General features: G+C 42.6%; 2 pseudogenes across 2 annotated transcripts; both read right to left on the bottom strand.

Annotated features, from left to right (window-relative positions):
- Positions 1 to 308: 308 nt before the first annotated feature.
- Positions 309 to 17,190, bottom strand: LOC306663356 (olfactory receptor 2L13-like; annotated as a pseudogene). Its single transcript has 2 exons — positions 16,979 to 17,190; positions 309 to 1,058 (listed from the first exon to the last, which is right to left on the bottom strand). The product of its transcript is annotated as an olfactory receptor 2L13-like (transcript).
- A 7,418-nt stretch (positions 17,191 to 24,608) lies between these two features.
- Positions 24,609 to 25,513, bottom strand: LOC306663355 (olfactory receptor 2L13-like; annotated as a pseudogene). The gene has a single exon. The product of its transcript is annotated as an olfactory receptor 2L13-like (transcript).
- Positions 25,514 to 26,012: the final 499 nt, after the last annotated feature.

The raw sequence follows: 26,012 nt of genomic DNA, 5'->3' as shown, positions 1-26,012 counted from the left end.
GCCCCCGCATATAATGACAGTAACATAAGAACAAGTGTAATATATTGTATATTGTATAAAATAATATGATTAATATCAGTATTGCTTATGTTAACATTTATTGAAGTATTCTCTATGAATTATTATATGAATGATTAAAATAGCTATACATAATAGTCAACGCATTATTTAATGAATTTTAATTTAATTATGTCACTAGAAAACCTTAATTACATAGATGACTAGCATTATATATATTGGTTAACACTGCTCTGGAGTGTTCTACTCAGCAGAAAAGAAGCCACACTGAGGAGCAGGATCAGCTGTGCTCATGTTTTCCTGGATGAGAACAACCCCACACTCTTCCCATGGCGCCCAGCACCTCCTTGTTCCTCAGGCTGTAGACGGTGGGGTTGAGCATGGGGGTGAGGATGGTGTAGAACACAGCCAGGCTCTTATCCTCTGCTGGTGAGCGGAGACTCTTGGGACGGAGATACGTGTAAACAAAAGGTGCATAGTAAAAGGTCACCACAGTCAAATGTGTGGAGCACGTGGTAAAGGCCTTTCTCCTTCCCTCTTTTGAGCGCATGTGGAAGACAGCAAAGAGGACCCGTCCATAGGAGGCAGTGATGCCAAGGAAAGGGACAAGGAGAAACAGGCTTGTGCTCACAAACAGCATGTACTCGTAGACCCAGGTGTCCACACAGGCCAGAGGCAACATGGCGGGAACATCACAGAAGAAATGATTGATGGCCCTGGACCTGCAGTAAGGAAGATGGAGGACATACACAGTGTGTGCCAGGGAGTTGATGGAGCCCAGTGTCCAGGACCCCAGGATCATCTTCACACATGTCACTTTACTCATGTGGATGGGGTAGTGGAGGGGGTGGCAGATGGCCACAAAGTGGTCATAGGCCATGGAGGCCAAGATTAAGCCTTCTGATCCGGCCATGGTCAGGAAGCAGAAGCTTTGCACACCACAGCCTAGGAAGGAGATGTTCTTCTGTCCAGCGTGGAAGTTAGACGCCATCTTGGGCACAGTGGAGGAGATGTACAGCAGGTCCATGAGGAAGAGCTGGCTGAGGGGAAAGTACATGGGGGTGTGGAGCCACGGGTCCAAGAGGATGAGGGCGATCATTCCTGAGTTCCCCACTGAGGCGAGGACAAACACAACCATGATGAGGAGCAAGAGAAGAAGGCCAGTGTGAGTTTGAGGAAACAACCCCAACAAAATAAAGCCATTCGATGTTTCATTCCATTTCTCCATGAAAATGCACTGCTTTAATTTCCTTGAAAGAAAAAGAAAAAGAAAAAGAAACTCATGACTAACCATTAAGGAAAAGAGAAAACTAGAATAAAAAGAAACTGATTTTATTAGCGTTTTAAAAAATTATTTTCCCTTCAACACTGCAGCCTATGTTCAATTGCTGTTAATTCCTGAATTGAATGTCCCTGCCCCAGTTCTCTCTGGTAACATCTCAGCAAGTCAGAGAGAGATGTAAGTTCTTAATATAGAAACTCTAGTACCACATGTTTCAAACCCAACAAGGTAGCTGGAGCCTTCCTCCCTGCTGACTCCTGGCAGGACATTCCTCAGGACTGTGCACCAGTCTCAGCTCCTGAGGAGAGAGGGTCCTGCTTCCCCTCCTCAGGTCAGCACTACTGTTTACCACAGACCTGGCCCAGAAGGTCCCTGTGTGCTTGAATCTGCATCCTCAGTGACTTGCTGCTCCACATCTGCAGTTCCTGCTCTTCCCTCCCCACAGGCACTACTGCAACTGAGTACTCGGTCTTCTCCCAGGAGCTGTCTGCTCACCTTCTCAACAGAAGCTTCTCTACTTGTCCAAAAGTAGGTCACCTTCCATGAGCATTTTTCTTGAACTGTGAAGGTATCATGTGTCCTATGAGAGCCATCCTAATTATAATATGCTCTGTGGACATTTTCTCATCCCCAATGAAGTTTTTATTTTTTAATCCCAACAGCCTCAAAATCAAAACACTACCAGGTGTGGTGTTCATGCCTGTAATCCCACCTGCTTGAGAGCTAAGGCAGGAGGATCACAAGTTCAAAGCAAGCCTTAATACTTAGTGAGGCCCTAAGCAACTCAGTAACACCCTGTCTCTAAATAAAATACCAAAAAGGTCTGGGGATATGGCTCAGTGTCTGAGTGACCTGGGTTCAATTTCCTGAACCAGAAAACAAAAAATTAAAACACATGAGTTTCCATACACAGTTTTCTTTTTTTATATACAAGTAATCCACACATGATAAAGATAAAATATTATGCAAGTTTTACATCCTATATTTCACAACAGTCATCTAAAACTAGTATGAATGGAAATATAGGTATGAAAAACAGAATCATATATCAGATAATTTTTTGTCAATATAATATTCTTTGCGATGCCCAGCCTTTCGCATCTCTTCATACATCAGAGTCTGTCTGCACCCATTTCTGTAGATTTAGGTCTTCATGTCTTCATTTTCCATACATTACTGGTAGAATTCATTGATAGTAATAATAGCATTCTCAAATGCGGTTTTTCTTAGGGACAGGTTTTGAGCTCTATGCTCACTTTTCATTTCTAATTCTGTGCTAAGAGTTTTTTTTAAAGCTTTACCGTGTGTGGAAGGAGTCATTCCATCAGTTTGACTCACTTTGACCCTCCTCCATAAGTTCAGGCTTGATTTCATACTTCAGACAAGATTAGGCACCTGGACTTGGAAGGGACGCTTGTTTCCCTTCCTGTCCTGCGTTTAGTTTCCCAGGTGCAGGTGAGAGGTGAGTGTAGGAAGGAACCTGAGCAGAGGTGGCTTCCTGATCGTCACTTACACAGGTGTGAACTGCCCTGTTCAGAGGTATTTATTTAAGTGAAGCAACATGAATTAGATATCAAGTATTAACAGTAAAGAAATCAATATGAAAAATGAATGATTCACTTTCCCTTCCTAGAAAATTATTTTTTCTGACTTGTTTTGTCCAGGCCTTTAATTGGGAACGTATGCCTTTCATTAAACACTTTATAGCATCTTTTACAATTTAAGACATCTCAACTCTGGCAATTTCTTTTCTTTCCTTCTCCTAGTGTGCCTACACTGTGAGTGAGTCATTTCTTAAATTCCCAACATAAGTGATTGCCTTCATCTTATTGAATGTTTAACTATGGGGTTTTCTGCTTTATGTATTTGTGCTCTATCATCTGAAAGAAATACTGAGGTCTTATCCTGTATGATATATACACTTGGGAAGACAAATAGCATCATTTTATTTTTCAAATAAGGGTCAATAACTCAAACCTTGTTGCCAAAATTCACATATAGTAACAAAAATATTTCTTTCTTGTAAATGTGGTAAGCTCAAAAAATTGCCCAAAAAAGCTTATCATAAAAATTAGCAATGCATTGTTAGAACTATCTAGTAAACAAATAATGGCAGTGACAAACTGTTTGCACAGAAATGCATGCATCCACATGGTCACCAAAAAGCAGAAGAGATAGTGTTACAGTCAGCTATGTGCTGAATGTCTTAGAGATAAAAAGACTTAAAGCATCATAGAAAAAGATAACAACAAAGTCCCATCTTCACAATGCACGTTCAGCATAAACTCAATGCTTCTGTTTTGTGGCAGTGCTGAAGGTGTCGAGTTGCTTCAGTGGTTAAAGCACACGAGGTTCCACAATCTGGAGTTCATGTTTACTGGGTGACAAAACAACAGAGTGGCAGCTCACACACATGCTGCAAGGTGCGTGGACATCAGTAAGAGCAGGCACAGGAGAGCAGGGGGAAGGACAGAGGGACAGCTGGGCAGGGCACTGAGGACCACTCCAGGAGGTGCTGTGGGAGCCTCAGGCTCTGGAACACTGTGCACACACTGAGCAGCAGGACCAGCCCTGGAGGAGCCTGCCTATCCTCAGCACAGCACAGAGACAGAGTGCTCTGCAAGCTCCAGGCTCCAGGGCAGGTGTGTGGGAGGAAAGAGGACTTGGAGTCTGTTATGCACCAGGTGAGAGCAGTGGGTGTAGCAAGGGTCAGGACCCTGGAGATCACAGAGTGGCCTCTGGTTGAGCAGAGGTGAGAGGAGGAGCCCCACAGAGCCTGGGCAGTGGGCAGTGAGGACAGTGGGGCTTCCCTGGGTTTAGCAGAGGAAGCCAAGCCTTCTAGGGAGCCCTGAGGCCTGGACACATCAGCAGATCTGGGTGCTGCTTAGGGACGGGGGGACCCACTGAATCCTCTGTCTCTGTCTGCTAGCTCAGGGGCTAATGCATAGGAGGCTGTCAGCACATCTGCTGGTTAACTCAACGAAATAATATCCTTAGAACGACATTTGTAAATTATGTTAAATTAACAAAATGTGACTAGAACATTTTATGAATCAGTTTTGTCATATATACACTAGAAATTAGGACATGGCAGAAACTTGTGGCTTTTTTCTCATTCTTTTGTTTATCTCAGATTTAAATTGAGAGAAAGAAAGATGCCAGAAACCCTGGTAGAACCAAATCCTGAATACACACTTGCTTTAAGTTTATGTCTTCCCAGGGCCAGTCATTTTAAAGGTAGGCTATGTAGACATTCAGATTCTCTTTTGCATAGATTAGACTTCAGAGTATCATATAATGGGTGGATGTTAATTTCCAGCAAAACTATTTTTTCCTAACTTGAAAATATTTATGTGGTCAAGCAATGGAAGAGAAGACCTACTTTCAGGATCCCATACATCAGTTTGGATTTGAAACGTCTAGGATCTGTGACTTTGGAGTCAGACTTGAAGGGTCTATTTTTTGTAGTGCAGATGTTAATTTTTGTAACTGAATTTCAAAAATACACCACCCTCTTGGTTACAATATAACTTGGAGAATTCATTTCCTGTGGCATCAATGTTGGTCTGGGATGAAATCGTTCCTTGACCATCCTACAAAACACATTGCTCAAATATATTATAGTTGAAAACGCAGTCCTCATTTGACAGGGACATGTCATGTAGCAAGGGTAGGACCCTGCGTTTACCTTGCAAAAGTTACAAGTAATGCAGTTTTAAAAACATTGCAGCCAAGTGCCACAAGACCAATGAGCAAGCTGTTTGTCTGAGCCTCACCTAATTCCATCCCAAAAGCCTCAGGTGTGAGTTGTGGGGAGGGAAGTAATGAGCTGTGTTCAGCACACACTGGGACCTGAAGGTATGTCCATCTCCCCTCTTCCTTCCATGCTTCACACATGGAGGAGACTCGGGCCCAAAGTCATTTACTGTCTCAATTAAGGGAAACCCCAAGAGAGCAGCACATTGTGGAATATTAACAAATGCCCATCACCTGAACTTAAGCTTAAGCTTACTCTTAGCTTCTCCAATTTCTTATAGAAATGCCTATTTTAACAACAGAAAGTATCTTTATGGTAGAAAAACCACACCTCCTCGCCCATGTGCCTCCTGTTGGGAACCTTGGTGGATTGAACATTGGCTCTTGTGTATGGTGCTGCAATCACATGAGAGTACAGGCATGTCTGTGATAGAATCACTTTATTTCCCTTGGACACACCCACTCGTAGGGCAGCTGAAATCTGGGAGAGTTTTAATTTAGTTTTCTAAGAACCATTCGGCTGCATGAGAGGAGCCATCAGGCTGCACGTATACACCAAGGACAGTGCCCAACACAAGCATGAGAATATCCCTCAGGCTGCACATAAACCAGAAGGACATTGCCTAACCCATGAACACAAGAAGAAAATAGGCTGCTTGTTCACACCAAAGACACTGCCTAATGTGGGCATGAGCAGAGGATTCAGACTGTATGTGCACACACCAAGCACAGTGCCCAACACATGCCTGAAAAGTCATCAGAGTGCATGTATACACGAAGGAAATGCTTTGTACATGCATGCAAAGAGCCATTGGGCTGTATGCACACAACAGGGACAGTGCCCAGCCCATGCATGAAAAGAGAATTTAGGCTTCATGTACACAACAAAGACACCTCCTTCTCCATGCATGAGAAGTTTATTCAGACCGCATGTGCACACACCAAAGACATACCTGACACACACCTGAGAAGAGCCATCTTGCTGCCTTTATACACAAAATTCAATGCTCAGAACATGCATGAGAAGAGCCATCATGCTGCATGTACACACCTAGGAAAGTGCCCAGCCCATGAATAAGAAAAGAATGTATGCCGCATGTTCACACCAAACACACTCCCTATCTTATGCATGGGAAGAGTATTCACATTGTATGTTAACACACCAATGACAGTGCCCAGCACATCAGTTTGCATGTGCACACCAAGGGCAGTGCTCACACATGCATGAGAGGAGTCATCAGGTTTCATGTACACACCAAGACAATGCCCAGCCCATGAATAAAAATAGAAATTAGGCTGTATATACACACTAAACACACCGCCTACCTCATGCATGAGAAGAGTATTCAGACTGTGTGTGCACACACCAAGGACAGTGCCCAACACATGCATGAGAAGAACCCTCTAGCTGCATTAACACTCCAGGGACAGTGCCCAGAAAAGCATGATAAAAGGAATCAGGGTACATTTACACACCTAAAACAGTGCCCAGCAGAGGCATGAGAACGTTCATCAGGCTGCATGGGCACACCAAGGACAGTGCTCTGCACATACATGAGAAGAGCCATCAGAGTGCATGTATACCCCAAGGACAATGTTCAGCACATACATGAGAAGAACCATCAAGGTGAAAGCATACAACAAGGACAATGATCAGCACATGTATGAGAAGAGCCAACAGCCTGCATGTACACAAGGACAGTGCCCAGCACATGCATGAGAAGAGCCAACTGCCTGCATGTGAACACACAAAGGAGAGTGCCCATCACATACATGAGATGGTCGATCAGGGTGCATGTATACACTAAGAACAATGCTCAGAACATGAATGAGAATATCCATCAGGCTTCATGTACACACCAAAGCAGTGCACAGCACATGTATGAGAATATCACTCAGGCTGCCTGTGTACCCAAGGACATTGTCCAGCCCATGAATAGGAATAGAAATTAGACTGAATGTACACACCAAATACACTGCCTTCCACGTGCATGAGAAGACTATTCAGACTGCATGTGCACACACCAAGGACTGTGCTCAAACATGCATGAGAAGAAACATCTAGCTGCATTTTCACACCAAGGACAGTGCCCAGCACATGCCTAATAAGAGCAATCAGGGTACAAGTGCACACATAAAACAGTGCCTACCACATGCCTGAGAGGAGCAATCAGGATGCATATGCACACCAAGGTGATTTACCAGCACACGCATAAGAAGAAGTGTCAGGTTGCCTGTGTACACCAAGTACAATGCTCACAAATGCATGAGAAGAGAAATCAGGACTCATGTGCACACACCCAAGGACAGTGCCCAGCACATACATGAGAAGAACCATCAGAGTGCATGTATTCACCAAGGTCAATACTCAGCACATGCATGACAAGAGCCATCAAGCTGCATGTATACACCAAGGACAATGATCAGCACATGCATTAGAGGAGCCATCAGGCTGTATGTGCACGGGAAGGACAGTGCCCAGCACATGCCTAATAAGAGCAATCAGGGTGCACGTGCACACATAAAACAGTGCCTAGCACATGCCTGAGAGAGGCAATCATGCTGCATATGCACACCAAGGTGATTTTCCAGCACATGCATAAGAAGAACCATCAGGTTGTGTGTGCACACCAACTACAATGCTCACACATGCATGAGAAGAGCCATCAGGCTGCATGAACACAACAAGGACAGTGACCAGCACATGCATGAGAAGAACCATCAGGATGGATGTATACACCAAGGTCAATACTCATCACATGCATGACAAGCGTCATCAGGCTGCATGTATACACCAAGGATAATGATCAGCACATGCATTAGAGGATCCATCAGGCTGTATGTGCACAGGAAGAACAGTGCCCACTACATGCATTGGATATGCCATCATGCTGCATGTGAACACCAAAGGCAGTGCCCAGCATATACATGAGAACAGCCATCAGAATGTACATATATGCCAAGTACAATACTCAGCACATGTATGAGAAGAGTCATACAGCTGCTTGTGTACACACCAAGGAAAATGCACAGCACATACATGAGAAGATTCATTAGGTTGCATGTACACAAAAAGGACATTACCTAGTCCGTGAATAAGAACAGAAAGTAGCCTGCATGTTCACAGCAAACACATTGCCTACCTCAGGTATGAGAAGAGTATTCAGACAGTACATGCACACACCAAGGACTGTGCACAACACATGCATGAGAAGAGCCATCAGCCTGCATTTAAACACCAATGACAGTGCCCAGCACATGCATGACAAAAGCTATCACGGTGCATTCATGAACCAAGAACAATGCTCAGCACAAGCATGAGATGAGCTATCAGGGTGCATATATTTACCAAGGATAATGCACAGCACATATGTAAGAAGAGCCATCAGGGTGCACGTGTACACCAAGGTCAGAGCCCAGCAGCTACATGAGAAGAGCCATCAGGGTGCATGTGCACAGCAAGGACAATGATCAGCACATGTATTAGAACAGCTATTCAACTGTATTTGCACACAAAGGATAGCGCCCAGCACATGCATGGGATATGCCATCAGAGTGCTTGGGCACACCAAGGGACATGCACAAGGTTGCATGTCCAGTGCATGCATGAAAAGATCACCCAGGCTGCATGTACACACCACAATCATTGCTCAGCATGTGCATAGGAAGAGAAATTAGGCTGCATGTTAGCAGCAAAAACACTGCCTCTCATGTGCATGAGAAAAGTATTTGGATTGCATGTGCACACACAAAGGACAGTGCCCAATACATGCATGAGAGTAGCCATCTAGCTGCATTTACACACCATAGACCGTGTCCAGCACAAGCATGATATGAGCAATTGGGGTGCATGTGCACACTTAAAACAGTGCCCACCACATGCCTGAGAGGAGCAATCAGGCTGCTTGTACACAACAAGGTGATTTCCCAGCACATGCATGAGAACAGCCATCAGGGTGTATGTACACACCAAGGAAAATGGTCAGCATGAGCATGAGAATAGCCATCAGGGTGCATGTCTCCACAAAGGACAATGCTCAGCACATGAATGAGAATAGTCAGCAGGGTACACCAAAGAAATGCTCAGCACATGCATGAAAGGGGCCATCAGGCCTCATGTACACAACAAGCACAGTTCCCAGCACGTGAATCAGAAGAACCATCAGCCTGCATGTGTACACACCAAGAACTGTGCCCAAGACATGCATGGGAAAAACCATCCATCTGTATGTACTCACCAAGGACAATGACCAGCAAATGCATTACAGGAGCCTTACGGTTGCATGTACAACAAGGACAGTGGCCACACGTGTGAAAAGAGACATCCGGCTGAATGTGCACACACCAAGAACAGTGCCCAGTAAAAGCCTGAAAAGAGCAATCAGGGTGCATGTACACACCCAGAACAGTGCCCAGCACATGCCTAAGATGGGCCATCAGGCTGCATGTAAATACTAAAGTCAGGGCCCAGCACATGCATGAGAAGAGAAAGTATACTCCACGTACACACCAAACACACTGCCTTCCTCGTGCATGAGAAGAGCATTCAGAATGCATGTGTAAACACCAATGACAGCGACCAGTACATGAATGAGAAGAGCCATCATACAGCATGTGCACAACAAGGACAGTGTCCAACACACGCTTGTGAGGAGCCATCAGTCTGCATGTGCACACCAAGGACAGTGCCCACCACATGCATCAGAAGAGCCATAAGAGTGCATGAATACACCAAGGACAATCCTCAGAACATGCACGAGAACAGCCATCTGGGTGCATGTATACGCCAAGGACAGTGCCCAGCACATGCACAGGAAGTGCCATCAGCCTGCATATACACACCAAGGTCAGTGCCCACCATATGAATGGGAAGGGCTATCGGGCTGCACATAAACTAAAATGACAGTTCCCATCACATGCATGAGAAGAGCCATCCGGCTGCACATGCACACAACAAGGAAAGTACCCAGCACACACATGAGAAGATCCATCATGGTGCAGGCACACACCAAGGTCAATACTTAGCACATGCATTAGAGGAGTCATAAGGATGCATGTACACAACAAGGACAGTGACCAAAACATGTATGAGAAGTGACATCTAGCTGCCTGTGCACACCAAGGACATTGCCCAGCACATACATGAGAAGAGACATCAGGGTGAATGTGTAAATCAAGGATAACACTCACCACATGCATGAGGAGAGCTATCAGGATGCATGTATACACCAAGGACAATGATCAGCACATGAATTAAAGGAGCCATCAGGCTGCATGTACACACCGAGCGCAGTGACCAACACATGCATAAGAAACTCACTCAAGCTGCAGGGACACTCCAAGAACATTGACCAGTCCATGAATAAGAGGAGAAAGTAGGCTGCACGTTCACACCAAAAACACTGCCTACCACGTGCATGAGTACAGTAATCAGACTTTATGTGCACCCACCAAGGACAGTGCCCAACACATGCCTGAGAAGAGCTATGGGGCTGAATATGCACACAAGGACAGTGTCCACCAAGGACAGTGCCCAGCACATGCATGAGAAGAGTATTCAGACTGTATGTGCACACACCATGGACAGTGCCTAACACATGCATGAGAAGGGCAATCAGGGTGCATGTGCACACCTAAAACAGTTACAAGAACATGCCTGAGAAAAACAATCAGGCTGCTTGTACACACCAAGGAGAGTGTCCAGTTCATGTATGACTAGAGCAATCAGCCTGCATGTGCACACCAAGAACAGCTCCCAGCAAATGCATGAAAAGAGCCATCTGGCTAGGTATACACACACATCAAAAAATAGATCCAAATATCTTTCATTCATGTAATTAAAAAATTCAATTTACATTTCATAAACAAATGGGAGTAAAAGGTGTGGTTAAAATTACTATTCCAAGTTTCTCTAGATGTTCCTACAAATAATAAAATGTTTATTTCTAAAGCCAAATTTTCTAGGATATGTCTTCAACATGAAGAGATGGCTAACACTCTTCAACTTACGTGTCTGATGTCTTCATGTTTATGATGAAAGATAAGTAAATTAGATTTGACATACACAGCATTAATCATAAATGTGTTTGTTAGAGCCATCTGATTAATTTCCAAAGTTAAAACACTAACTGTAAAATGTATCATCAAGTATTCTTAACTTCTTGATTCCATGGGGTGATAGACTTGAGCACTGCTTGTGTTTCACAAATTGTGAAATAATCAGATGTACGTCTAAGTGCAAGGGTTCCAAAATTTCAACTGCCTCTTAGAGTATTGTAAACAACATAAAGTCTTCCATCTTATTGAAATGGAGTAATTTGTCCAAAGTTAGAAAAATCATAAGGGATGTTTCAGACTGTAAATCAAGAAAAAGAGCTAGGAAAGAGAAACTAGAAGGTTCTAGTTATGGATATGTATGTAGTAGAAGGACAAAGAAAGTATCTCTGAGGAAGAAAGCCTTTGTGTATAGAGTTGCCATATGTCTAAGCATCCAGAGGGTCTGAGTGAGTGAGAAGAAGGGCTGTGTAAGTAAAGGATTAATTTGAAATGGTTTGTGTGTAAACCAGATGGTTCTATATAAGTAGCACAGTTATCCTGTTCAACGTTTTCCTAAGGTCACATACCAATGTACTGGAGTAAAACCAGGGTGTAATTTATGTGTCATCATAACATGAATTTCTTCAAACATTAATTTGCTCTTAACGATATTTCTGTTAGATTTTATTCTTTAGAGCTACTAATCTTGAAGGAATTAGGGTATATAGAACACTGGTTAAACAACAACAACGTGTTATCTTAGAGTATTTTACTATATTACAGGATCTAAATTTTTCTTTAAAAGCTAAATTTGGTGAATATGAAAACAGTGTAATTATGGTGCTATCATGGACTTCCTAGCATGCTAAATGTGTTCAATTCTTCCAGGCACACAAGTCTTTAAAGCCGGAGGTTTAAAAGAACATTTTCATCAAGCTGGTGTTCTGCAAATGTAAGTTATCTGTAACAGTAATTTTAGATTTATATCATTTAATGTTCTGTAACAGAACCTGAATTTTATGTCACTTTTTATACTGGGGTAGAAATTTAAATGTATTTCTAAAAGATAATGAGAAGAGTCTGATCTGTTTAAAGGTTAATATTGTGAAACATAACATTTTGGCATTTTTTCCACAAAAAGAAAGTTGAAAGCTCTCTTAGTCTCTCTCTGATTCATGTTTCAGATGCAATGTTGTATTTTGTGATTGATGAAGAGCTGAGACTTATCTGAGATAAGGATCTGCCTCCCACCTCACTGCATATTAGAAAGGTTCCAGAAGAGGCCACACCTCAGTAAATTGAAAGTGGTGTGTGAAAGATTGATTTTTGTTGCAAAGACTACTGTCATCAGAACTGAATGTTCTCAATAGATAGGAACAAGGTCCATTTGACATGATCTTGAACAACTAACCAACCTGTCTCTTATAATCCTGGTTGGTTTACATAGAAATGGTACTGTTTCCTAATGAGTTTTGCAGGACAACATAAGCCAGGAATTCCATATGATTCTGTAAAGTCAGTACCATGTCAGTGATGTGTTGGATAACTGAAATAACCTGTGCCTACATTTACAGTGAATAGAGCTTCCTAATCCTGCTGCTTTGGTGCCAATCCTGGTGGATGTTCCTAGTCTTATGAGTAAGGCAACAATTTGCAGTGCTCTCCTACATTTGGTGTGTGATGTTTTTGGAATGGATGGTTTGTTTTTTAGGAAAATGTTAACTTGAGGAATAAGTATGTCCAAGATACAGAGGCCATTTCTTTTAAACATCCAGGGATGACTGTACTTTGGCTCCAAGGAAACCAGGAATATGGGAGGGCAGGTCTGGATCTGGAGCTGTTTCAGATCTGCAACTGTGAGAATCACTACAGTAAGTCAAAGATGTTACCTCTATAAACATTTATTTTGATGAGGAATTTTATCCCACAGCATATGTATAAACCCCTATGTTTTATTATCTGGACTCATTATTATCACACTCAAAAATGTGTTAAGGTACACAGGAAAACTTACGGTACAACAGTGGTCAATACATGTATGGCAAAGTCCAGCATAAACTGTTATGATCCTCCAAAGGCCAGTAGTCACTGGCGCCCTGTATACTTAGAAGCACCATGGCGGGAGACCCCCTTCAGCAGCATTCACGCAGGACCTGCTGGGACACGGGAAACCCTGCCCTACACACCTTTATCTGGTGGCTTAGAGCTGACGTTGTCATCTTGGCTGGCATATTCCCTCTGCACCCGCTGCAGTGGTGGCACCACATCTGCAGGCACAAACTACTCAGGACCTTCGACAAGTCCGAAGGAACTTTACAGAGGCCCAACAAACTCAAGTACATACTGACCAGGAAATTTTGAGCAAATGTCGAAAAGTGAAAGATTCTATGGCATGGCTAGGAGAATGAACACAGAACTTACTGCCATTATACCATTACCCAGTTTTGTGTTACTAGAGGTCCACATACTGATAAAACTGAGTTTCAATGGCAAATGTGGTGATCACTGAAGGAGGCTTGATCCTTTTCACAATGCTTCTTGGGATGTGTTGAAATTACTGTCTCAGGTTTTGGCATGGCTAATGCAAAATCAACTGCTTTTAATAATGAAGAGATTTGGGGACGTTTGGTTCAAGGGATTTCTGAACCCTTTTAAGAACAGTTCTTCACACATGACCAGTTTACTAGGTAAAACTCTACTGGAAATTTTGTGCTCTTCTTGTTTTGCATAGTCTGTTAGGTAGGATGAAGAAAATTAAAATATCAGAAAAATACGACTCCAAAGTTCATCATGTTTGCTCTGCTTCAAAGGACCCATAATCCTGAGTTCATGGAAATTGCCCTGAATTTGAGTGAGCTTGATGGCCTTTATTAAGCAAAAATAGAGTCCCAACTATATTACCAGCTATCTACTTTAGGTGTATGTTTTCTGGCATTTTAAAGAACATATACTTTTTGACACTGAAAAAATGTTCTCTAGTAGTAGAAAATCAGTTATTCCTTACTTTTTCATGATAACCTTTCTTCTTCCTATCCTTAATTTTGTACCAAATCAGTTTCATAGTGAAGTGACAGGCCCAGGTTAAGTTGCCTGCTGGGAACATATTGGGTGCTCACCGACAGACTCTCTGAATCTACAGAAAGTGGGCATCCCCTATGATGACCTCCAGGCCCCCACCACATATGCCCCTCTTCCACCTCAGCCATGGGGTCTCCGTGTTCTGTTCCTGAGCTCTGAGAGGAGGGGCATCTCCACTTCACCCTTCTCAGCAGGAAGCAGCCAGGTCTGCTACCAATGCCCCAATTCATTCTTTCCTTTCAGAGTCTGGAATAAAGGACATGAAAAGTAAAAACCCCAAGAGACAGAGTGGCGCAGGAGGAGGGAGGGCAAGGGAAGAAGAAAAGCATTTTTCCTTTCCCATAAATTCCTGGGGAATAAATGCAAACATTCACCCTTTCCTGGTGGTGATAAATCCTAGAAGGGAGGAAAATCAATAACAATAAGTCCCAGAGCTGTCAGATAAGCAATGAGCTCTGGGCTCTAAACTTTAACAATGAGTTTCTTCTTCTTCACGGCCCAAACCAGCATGTTCTGATCAAGTCTCTAATGATTAAGTCACCCTCATTGTAACCCAGAAAACAAAATCTCCTCTTGTAAAGAGTGGACATTTCCTGTTTTTATTTATTCATTTTTTTTAATAAACCAGGGCTTGAACTCAGGTGCACATGGCCACTGAGCCACATCCCCAGCCCTATTATGTACTTTATTTAGACCGAGTCTCACTGAGTTGCTTAGCACCTCACTTTTGCTTAGGCTGGCTTTTTTTTTATCTTAAACAAATGACATACATGTTGTTTCTCAGTACATGGAGTAAAGGCATACCATTTGTGTAATCATAAATTTACATAGGGTAATGCTCTTTGATTCATTCTGTTATTTTTTTTCTTCCCCCCACCCCTCCCACCCCTCTTTCCCCTCTGTACAGTCCTTCCTTCCTGCATCTTGCCACCCTCCCTAAACCAAACCCTAAACCAAACCCTAACACTAACACTAACCCCTCCACCCCCCATTATGTGTCATCATCCGCTTATCAGCAAGATCAAGTCCCTCTCCTGCCTTGGTCCCCAAGCTGCTGGGATAACAGGCATGTGTCACTGCCCCGGAAATTGAGGTCATTTTATACCCCCAAAATGAGCCCCTTGAATGCCTGATTGACTCTGCAGCTGCATAAACAGCATTACTGATCCGTGAGGTCTGCTCCCATCTCAGGTACTTTGTGTTCCTTTAGTCAGCTTTCTCACTGCTTCACTGAACCATCTGATGAGCACATTTATAGAGGAGGAAGTATTAATTTTTGGACTCATGGTTTCACAGGTCTCAGTGCATAGAAGGCTACCTCCATTCCTCAGGACTGGACCTGAGGCAGAACATCATGTACCAGAGGGAAGCAGCTTGCATCTGCTGGAAGCAAAGAGAGAGTATTTCCACTCTCCAGATACAAATATGTACTGCAAAGTCATGCCCCAATTTCAATCTCCTCCTGTCACACCCTACCAGGTCAGTTACCACTCAGTTAATCCCTTTCAGGGGTTTAAATCACTCACTGGGTTAAGCCTCTTACATCTGAATCATTTGTCTTCTTAATCTTCTTGCATTGTTACACACATGAGCTTTTGGGGACACCTCAAATTGAAACCGTAACAGTGCTCAGAGACGGTGGCTCCATTAGATCAAGGAGCACATGAAATATGAAAATACAGTTTGCTATGGGTTATAAATTTCACACAAAAATACGCAAAATTTGAATGAAAACAAGGTGTAGAAGCACAGTCAGGATTAATTTCAAATATATAGATATGATAAATATCAACGTCAGTACAAATGTTATTATATTATTTCAAAGATATATACCAACAGTGCAGTATAACATTAATTTGTAATAATAGAATTAAATATAACATTTTTAATCTACAAATTTTAATAAATATTATAGTTGAACATAGCAATAAATGTATCATAGAATCAATTTTACTGATAAATATATCTCTAAAATTCTAATTACATACATAGATCCTATTATAATCCTATTGGTCAGTGCTGATCTAGAGTGTTCTTATCAACATAGAAAAAAACCATGCAGAAGAGCAGGGTCAGCCGTGCTCATGTCTTCCTGGAGGAGAACATCCCCACACTCTTCGCATTGCCCCCAAAACCTCCTTGTTCCTCAGGCTGTAGATGATGGGGTTGAGCATGGGGGTGAGGATGGTGTAGAAGACAGCCAGGCTCTTATCTTCTGTTGGTGAGCGGAGACTCCTGGGCCGAAGATACGTGTAGACAAAAGGTGCATAGTAAAAGGTCACCACAGTCAAATGTGTGGAGCACGTGGTGAAGGCCTTTCTCCTTCCCTCTTTTGAGCGCATGTGGAAGACAGCAAAGAGGACCCGTCCATAGGAGGCAGTAATCCCAAGGAATGGAAGAAGGAGAAACACAATTGTGCTCCCCAAAACTGAATACTCATAGACCCACGTGTCCATACAGACCAGAGGCAACATGGTTGGAACCTCACAGAAAAAATGATTGATCACCCTGGACTTGCAGTAAGGAAGATGAAGAGTATAGATGGTGTACCCCAGAGAGTGCAGGGAACCCAGTGTCCATGCTCCAATGATCATCTTCAAACACTTGGTTTTACTCATGTGGATGGGGTAGTGGAGGGGGTGGCAGATGGCCACAAACCGGTCATAGGCCATGGAGGCCAGGAGTAAGCCCTCAGAACATGCCAGTGTCACAAAGAAGAACATTTGCACACCACAGCCCAGGAAGGAGATGCTCTTCTGTCCAGACAGGAAGTTGATGGCCATCTTTGGTACAATGGAGGAGATGTACATCAGGTCCATGAGGGACAGCTGGCTGAGGAGAAAGTACATAGGGGTGTGGAGCCGGGGATCCAAGAATATTAGGACAGTCATTCCTGAGTTCCCCAAACAGGCGAGGACAAACACAAAGATGATCAGGAGCAAGAGAAGAAGGCCAGTTTGGTTTTGGGGTAACAGCCCCAACAAAATGAAATCATTTGAAGTTTGGTTCCATTTCTCCATGAAAATGTATTGTTTTAATTTCTTGGAAAAGTAATAAAATAAAAATTAAGAACGAAACCTGAAATAAAACAGAAAAGTAAAATAAAAATGAATTACCTTATTTCATTGTTTTTAGGATGAATTAATTCTCCTTCAACAGCATAACCATTGTTCAGTTGCTTGTTAGACCTGAATTGAATGTTCCTGCACCTGTTTTCTCTGTAACCATCTCAGCAGGTTGTAGACACAAACATGGTTTTGAAATGCAAACTCTAGTAGAGGCACAGCAAACCCAGTGAGGTAGCTGGGGCCTTCCTCCCCGCTGAGTCCTGGCAGGTCTTTCCTCAAGACTATGCAGCAGTCTCAGCTCCTCAGGAGCCAGGGTCCTGCTTCCTCTCCTCAGCTAAGCACTGCTGTTTATCCCAGACCTGGCTGTGTGGCTTAGAAGGTCCTTGTGTGCTTGAACCTGCATCTTCAGTGACTTGCCTGTTTCACATCTTGAGTTCCTACTGTTCTGTTCCCACAGGCACTACCTGAGCTGAGGAACCAGGTCTTCTCCCAGGAGCTACTAGACAGAAATTTCTCAGCTCATTCTAAAAGTGTGTCTCCATTCAAAACATTGCTCTTGAATGTAAATGTGTCATATGTCCATTAAAATACACCCAAATTATAATATGTTTTTTGGAATTTGGATAGTCTCTATTCCGTAAAGAGATTTCCATTTTCTGATGTCCTACCAATTCAAAATCCAACACAGAAATCCATGCATATTTCAATTTTTTCCTGTAAGAAAATAACATATAAGCAAAGTGCCAGATCAAATAATGTTCACCATAGTTTTCATCCTGTTCCTCAGATCAGCAGATAGAACTAGCATGGTATTGGAAACGTAGCATTGGTGTACATGAGGGGACACACACACACACTCAATCTTGTTTCCATAGAAATCTTTACATGCCCCAACTTAGTTAGCCATTCTTACATCATTTACTATAATTTAATCAGAAGACAAAATTCTGTAAGTTTAAGCATTCATATCTTCCTTTTACAAATACTAAAAATGTAATTCATTGATGTAAAGAATAACAGTTTCAAATTGATTTATGCGGGCTGTCATACCATGATCCTGTCTACTTCCTATTTTTAATCATTTAGTAATCATCTGGAAAATGCTTTACTCGGCACACGACAGTTCATCAACTCAGTTTGTGGCAGTCTTGGTGTCCTCGTGCCTAATTCCATATTTCAGAGTAGGTAAGAGCACATGGATCTTAGGCTGTTCATTTTATCTCCCTGTCCTGTAGTTTAGATTTTGTACATTTCAGGCAGGATGGTGCACCACATGCTGAGCTGTTCCACTAGGAAGAATGTGAGCAGTGGAGCCTTGTTGATTTACACCTTCCATGTTGTCATTGTCATCTTCAGAGTTAATCATTCAAGGAAAATGAAAGAAAAAATAGGTTTTGATCATTAAGAGTAAAATCCAATTTAGTAAACATGAGTAAAATTCACTTCCAAAAATTCTGTTGTGGATTTTTGTGCCCATGCCCTTAGTTGAGAATTTGTACCAGGAATCTAACCCTTTATAAACTGTCTTTTCCCTTTGTGTCATTCCTGTCCTGATATTTATTTCCTATCATTCATTCTCACAAATATGCAGAAATCATGATTTTTATTTCCAGTGTATGTGTTTTAACTTCTTTATTTTTCTAGAGTTGGTATGAGATTTTCCACTTTTTATGTTTGTGCTTTCCTACCTTAAAGAATTACTGATGACACATCCCAACCCCAATATTAATTTGCATTATCACCTTCCACTATCGATTTTCCAAAGGAAAGAAAAATTACTAAAAATTTGTGTCAATATTCACATTTATTAATTTAAGATAAATTGTCAATTCATAAAATACCAGTGAAAATAAATAAAAGTGTGAATGAGAGTGTATTATAAAACTGGAAAGTATTTGGATAGCTGTGTAATGGACAAACACTCAGAGTTAAATATGTGTGGTCAGGACCCAACAGGAACCCAGAACCACAGCCCAGAAGCAGAGACGGGATCACAGGCTCCAATTCTTCTAACAAAAACTTTTACAAACCAAACTCATGACCTCACAGAGCAGATGAACACAAGTTCCCCAGCATGGTGACACACTTGGTCCTTCACATTATGGAATGATTGATGGCATTCTTCCTGGCTATGGACTTGCTTCAGTGGTTAAAGCACATGAGGTTCCACAATCTGGAGTTCATGTTTAGTGGGTGACAGGACCACAGAGCAGCAGCTCACACATGTGCTGTGAGGTGTGTGGACATCAGTAAGAGCTGGCACAGGAGAGCAGGGAGAAGGACAGATGGACAGCTGGGCAGGGCACTGAGAGCCACTCCAGGAGGTGCTGTGGGAGCCTCAGGCTCTGGAACACTGTGCACAGACTGAGCAGCAGGACCAGCCCTGGAGGAGCCTGCCTGTCCTCAGCACAGCACAGAGACAGAGTGCTCTGCAAGCTCCAGGCTTCAGGGCAGGAGTGTGGGAGGAAAGAGGACTTGGAGCCTGTTCTGGACCAGGTGAGAGCCAGTACGTGTGGCATGGGTCAGGACCCCGGAGCTCACACAGGGGGCTCTGGTTGAGCAGAAGTGAGAAGAAGAGGAGCCCCACAGAGCCTGGGCTGTGGGTAGTAAGCACAGTGGGATTGCGCTGAATTTAGTAGAGGAAGCCAAGTTTGCTACGACCCCTGAAGACTTGGCACATCAGCAGAGCTGGGTGCTGCTCAGGGACAGGGGTGACCCACTGAATCCTCTGTCTGTACCCTCTGACACGTGGGCTACTGCATAGGAGTCTCAGCAAATCTGCTCATTGAACCAAATATTACTGCCCAAAATTAATTAGTAATATAGAACAAATCAATATAATGAGACTAATTTTATGAATCAGCCTTTAGCATACAGACTGTATGAAGTATGCCCGAGATCCTCTTGTGTACTTTCTCCAACCTCGCTTAGTCCAGGTTTAATTTAAGAAGCAAGGTACCAACATCCCTGACACTGCCAAGCAATGAATACATAGTGTGCTGAAAGTTTATGCCCACCTGGGCCAGTCATTTTGAAGGGAGATCGCTCTTTACATTTAGATTTACTGCTGTACAATTAGAATTCAGAATATTATTCAAAACTTTGATGGTAGTTACTACAATAACAATTATTTTTCCTAAATTGAAACTTTCGTGTTGTCAGAAAATGGATAGAAATAGCTCAGGTCTTGGTACATCTATAAGTCTAAGCATCTAGGATCTTGATCACTGGAATTAGACATGAGGGTCAAAATCCCTGATGACCATGACTTACTTTATTAGGCATCAGACTTCATTTCATGCCCAAGAATTCTGTAATACACATGCTCTTAGCTACATTATTTCTCGCAGAATATTTTTCCTGAGGCTAAAATGTGGGTTTAAAGTTAATTATCTTCTCTGATCTTCTGCCAAGGCATGTTGCTCAAGCACAGAATGAAGAAACATTTACTGGTTAGAGCCTAAAACACGTAAGTGCAGCACGTGTAGAAATCTGAGTTCTCCATTTTAAAGTTACATGTAATGCACACTCTATAAGTATTATAGATGATCAGCCCAAGACCAGTAAGGAAATTCTTGAACTCATCTCCAGCTCACTCAATCCCAAAAACCTCATATGAAGTAGGAAGATGGAATTGGATGAACTGTGTGTGTCTAGCATATACAGGAGCCTGACTGTGTGTCCACCTCTTCCCTTCCTCCCACACGTTAATATTGACGATATCAGGTCCAGAGAAATTCATGATCTCAAAGTCACATCACTACAGATAGCAACACACGGAATTTTAACAGGTTTACTTCGTCTCAGTTTACATTTGTTTCCTCATACTTTTCTGGTTGGTTATAGAGCTGCCCACTTTCTTCAGAAATATTAAGTATTTCCTTATGATAGGAAAACCACGTCTCCCAAATATCGCCCTTTGTGAAATCTAACCCAGGTCAACTCAGTTCAATATCTTCGTTTTGAATCACCTTGTCTAAAGTTCTTAAGATTTTATTTTGGACGATGTAGTTTTATAACTACAAGATTGCCTCCTGAAAGTTTATTGAATTCTTTAAAAGGTTTAAGCCCTAAGACATGCTCACACTCTGCCAGGCGGGGCAACTCAGCCTGGATCTCTCCAAGCTCTCCTGATCTGAGAAGCAAAGGCACCAGGAAGGAATCCTCAGGACACATCAGTGCTCACTGCTGCCTCCTCTGCCATCATCTCTATGCTGAATCACAGAGCTCTTCACCTCCTGCAGGTGGTAGGGTGTGCTCACACACCTTCCTTCACTATTCCTTTGTTCAAGAGAAACAGTTAGACATGTCACACTTACTTCCTCGGGTGGGAGAAAGGGGATGGGAAGAGATGATGCATCAGATTGTGGAATCTTCTTCTGTCAACTCTCAAATGCCATTCTTTATCCTCTAATTGATTCCCAATGTCCAAGCCCATAGGCAGAGGATCCATGGTCATTTACCTCACATTGCTGACTTGGAAAACAACTCTACTCTAGCTTAGGAAAAATAAACCAACCATTTAAACATTGCACCACTGTCTTTGTACCCAGAGTTAATCTCTGGAGGGATGCAGACACTTATGCCAGAAAGTGATTAAGTGATTGGAGAACTGAATGAGGCTAGGTGATGATTTCAGAATTCCCCTCTCTGCGTAAGTTAGAGAACATGAATCAATTATGGGTGCTCAGCCGATATTAAGACAGCAATATTAGAAGAAGGAATAATACCTTCCACTGTCTTGTCAGTTCCCAGAGGAAAACTGGCAGATGTGACCAAACTAAATTATGCTATGACCAAATACCCTGATTCTGCCAAAGTGAAAAGTTGACTCACAGGTCCTGGGGTCACATTAGGATTTGGACTTAGAGACAATCTAGACTACCTGTTCACCTCTTATTTGGGAAACTAAGTTTGGAAAATCTCATAAGACTAATCAAAGAAGAGAGAAGGCTACCAAGATGGCCAAGTGTCTTTTGCAGGGGCGGGAATCAATGGACATGAGGATCTCTTATTATCATATAAAACTCGGATTTGTAAACCTTGGAAGTGCATGTTTCATTTTATTTGGGGTATTTATCTCTGATATGGAGTGTCCTATCAGTGGAAGAGATGGCAGAATATTGTTTAATGAGATAGGATTTGTAAATACATTACCCATGGGACGGAAGTATGATGAAGTACAAAATGTAGTAAATGAAACCACTTGCTTTAAATTTCATTCAGGGATCAGTCATAAATATAAAGAGATGCTCTGTCATTGCAATTCATCTTTTGTGGACACGTTCTCTCTCTCCCCCTTGTTCAGAGTAGTTCCCTTTGCATATGCCTGCACAACTCCCGCCCAGCTAACTCCATGTCCAGCCTGCCAGCCTGTTAAGTCCATATGGAAGGAAGAAACAGGGCTGGAGAAGAGTGATAACTGAGCAGATAGATCTTAGCTCAGATTTATGGACACCAATCTCTCTTTGCCCCTTTTGAATGTGACAATATGTGGGAGCATATGCCTGCCTTGATCAAGCTTCATCACCCTTTGATGTTCCTTTATCTTACTTGACTTGGAAAAGGAAGATGTTGTTGTTAGGAAAACAGGGTCAAATCTCTTCTCACTACGTGTGTTCATGTTATTCTACCTGGTCCAGCTCAGCCTTGTTTCCAGTGACAGCGCAGGAAGGGTCCCTTCTCCAGCCTGAGCCCACCCTCCTGCTTTTGCATGGAGCTCATCTCTTCTTTCCATCTCTCTTTTCCACGTTCCTATCAGCTTGCTAATCCTCATAAGCATGTAAACATAAATTTTCAGAGGGCACAGAGGAAGTCACCATGTTTAACTAGAACACAACCCCACCAGGAACTAACCCTGCAAACCCATGATCCCGAGCTTCAGGAGCCATGAAGAGCAGATTTATGTTCCCGAAAACTTAGTTTAAGACACCTTGTTGACACAGCTAGAATGTGTTAAGGTACAAACTTTGCTGTTCTTGTCAGTTGCTCTCCTTGGAAAGAACCTGAAATATACTGAATTAAGCAGAGGTGCTGATTGTAGACCCTGTGCTCATTCCAGGCAGTGGACAATGGAGGAAACCAGGAACCTGGTCCACTCTGAACCACCAAGACCTTGAAGAACTCATGCATCTCTTAGAACTTAGTGTGCTGGGGGGTCTCATGCCCTGTAATACCAGTAATGGATTCATTGAAGTCCCTCTGGCTTCCAATACCTTCTTTTGTATTTTGACAGTCACACAAATAAAAGCAATCTTATGATACTGATCTAAGGCAGTCCTGAGACACCAGAAGGAGAAAACATTACTATCACAAACAACTGCTTCAGAAACGGCCCAGCAGTTTGTCTTCAACACTATATTTGTTGTTCTCAGCATGTTTTGATGGAACTACCAAACATGGCCTTAAGAGAATTTTACAATGTAGCTGTGAGACTCACTTTTCCAAGATGGCCTGCTCCCAGATGACTCCAAATTATCCCTCTTCCTAATGAGTCCTTCTACCTTTCCTTCTTTTCCAGACATAACAGAGTCTACCAAACATGTGCACAGCATCCTGCATTATAAACCATTTCCATATAAAATGCCTCTTTTAAAGGTCCATCTTTCTGTTTTTGTTTCTGTGATTGATTGATTACACATTGACTTTCCTTCAAAGGTCAGAGAAAATGTGATTTTTCATGCTCATAACTGTTTTGTATCAACAAATACAGAGAACTTCTTTAAGGGTATAAAAAATGACTTTGTGAAATTCTTTAAAGTAGGTCCTCTGACTCAAGAAGAAATTAGAGTCTGCCCGCTGCCATTTGACTGCACCCAGTGGCTCTTCCTCCCCTTAGTACCTGACATCAGGAGGGACCATGTAGAAGGAGGTGGCATGCAGAGGTCTTGCACTTGGGGCACTAGCCACATGTGGTAGTGGACATTTGAAATGCTCATACTGTCAGTTGCTCTGTTCTACAACTCGAAAATACACAAAAGAGTTGACAACTTAGAATGCCACCAAAGTATACAAGCATAGTGATCCCTTCATACTAAATACATAGAAATGAAAACATGTTAGTATCAGTACAAATATTATTACATTAACAATAATATTTGAACAAAAAGTTATGATATAAAATACTATAAATAATATGTAATTAATAACATTGTCCATTTTGTCATTTTTTTTATATTTTCAACTAAATAAATATATTAATCATTACAGATCATTGTAAATGATCATTTATATTTAAGTTGATTTTATGTAAGTGTATGATAAAAAATCTTTAATTCCATATGTGGATAACTACCATTAGCTTGTTCAGCTCTGCTCTAGAGTGTTGAGTCTGCATAGAAGAAAATGCAGAGGAGCAGAGTCAGCCATGCTCATGTCTTCCTGGAGGAGAACATCCCACACACTCTTCCCATGGCCCTCAGGACCTCCTTGCTCCTCAGGCTGTAGATGATGGGGTTGAGCATGGGGGTGAGGATGGTGTAGAAGACAGCCAGGCTCTTATTCTATGCTGAGCAGAGACTCCTGGGCCGGAGATACGTGTAGACAAAAGATGCATAGTAAAAAGTCACCATACTCAAATGTGTGGAGCACGTGGTGAAGGCCTTTCTCCTTCCCTCTTTTGAGTGCATGTGGAAGAAAGCAAAGAGGACACGTACATAGGAGGCAGTGATGCCAAGGAAATGGAGGAGGAGAAACAGGCTTGTGCTCACAAATACCATGTACTCGTAGACCCAGGTGTCCACACAGGCCATAGGCAACATGGCGGGAACATCACAGAAGAAATTATTGATGGCCCTGGACCTGCATTAAGGAAGATGGAGGATGTATACAGTGTGTCACACAGAGTTGATGGAGCCCAGTGTCCAGGACCCCAGGATCATCGTCACACATGTCACTTTATTCATGCGGATGGAGTAGTGGAGGGGTGGCAGATGGTCACAGAATGGTCATGGGCCATGGAGGCCAGGATTAAGCCTTCTGATCCAGCCATAGTCAGGAAGAAGAAGCTTTGCACACCACAGCCCAGGAAGGAGATGCTCTTCTGTCCAGAGAGGAAGTTGGACACCATCTTGGGCACAGTGGAGGAGATGTACAGCAGGTCCATGAGGGAGAGCTGGCTGAGGAGAAAGTACATGGGGGTGTGGAGCCGCGGGTCCAAGAGGATGAGGGTGGTCATTCCTGAGTTCCCCACTGAGGCGAGGACAAACACAACCATGATCAGGAGTAAGAGAAGAAGGCCAGTTGGTTTTGGGGGTAACAACCCCAACAAAATAAAATCATTTGTAGTTGTGTTTCATTTCTCCATGAAAATGTACTGCTTTAATTTCCTTGAAAAAAGAACAAAAGTAGAAACTAATAGCTGAACATTAATTAAAACAGAAAAATAGAATTAAAGGAATTGACTTTATTAATATTTAGGATGAATTATTTTTCCTTCAACACCAAAGCCTATATTCAATTGATCTTATTTCCTAAATTAAAAATTCCTGCCCCAGTTTTCTCTGGTAGCATCTCAGCAAGTCGCAGAGAGATATAAGGTCTTAATATAAACTCTAGTACCACATGTGTCAAACCCAGGAAGGTAGCTGGAGCCTTCCTCCTTGCTGATTCCTGGCAGGACATTCCTCAGGACTGTGCATCAGTCTCAGCTCCTGAGGAGCCAGATTACTGCTTCCCCCTCCTTAGCTCAGCACTCAAGTTTATCTCAGACCTGGTTCTGTGGTTCAGAAGTTCCTTGAGTGCTTGAACCTGCATCCTCAGTAAACTGCCTGCTC

Source organism: Sciurus vulgaris (genome assembly GCF_902686455.1).
Source record: "Sciurus vulgaris genome assembly, chromosome: 6".
Classification (NCBI taxonomy): domain Eukaryota; kingdom Metazoa; phylum Chordata; class Mammalia; order Rodentia; family Sciuridae; genus Sciurus; species Sciurus vulgaris.
Note: the sequence above shows the minus strand (reverse complement) of the source record. Positions and strands in the feature narration are given on the sequence as shown.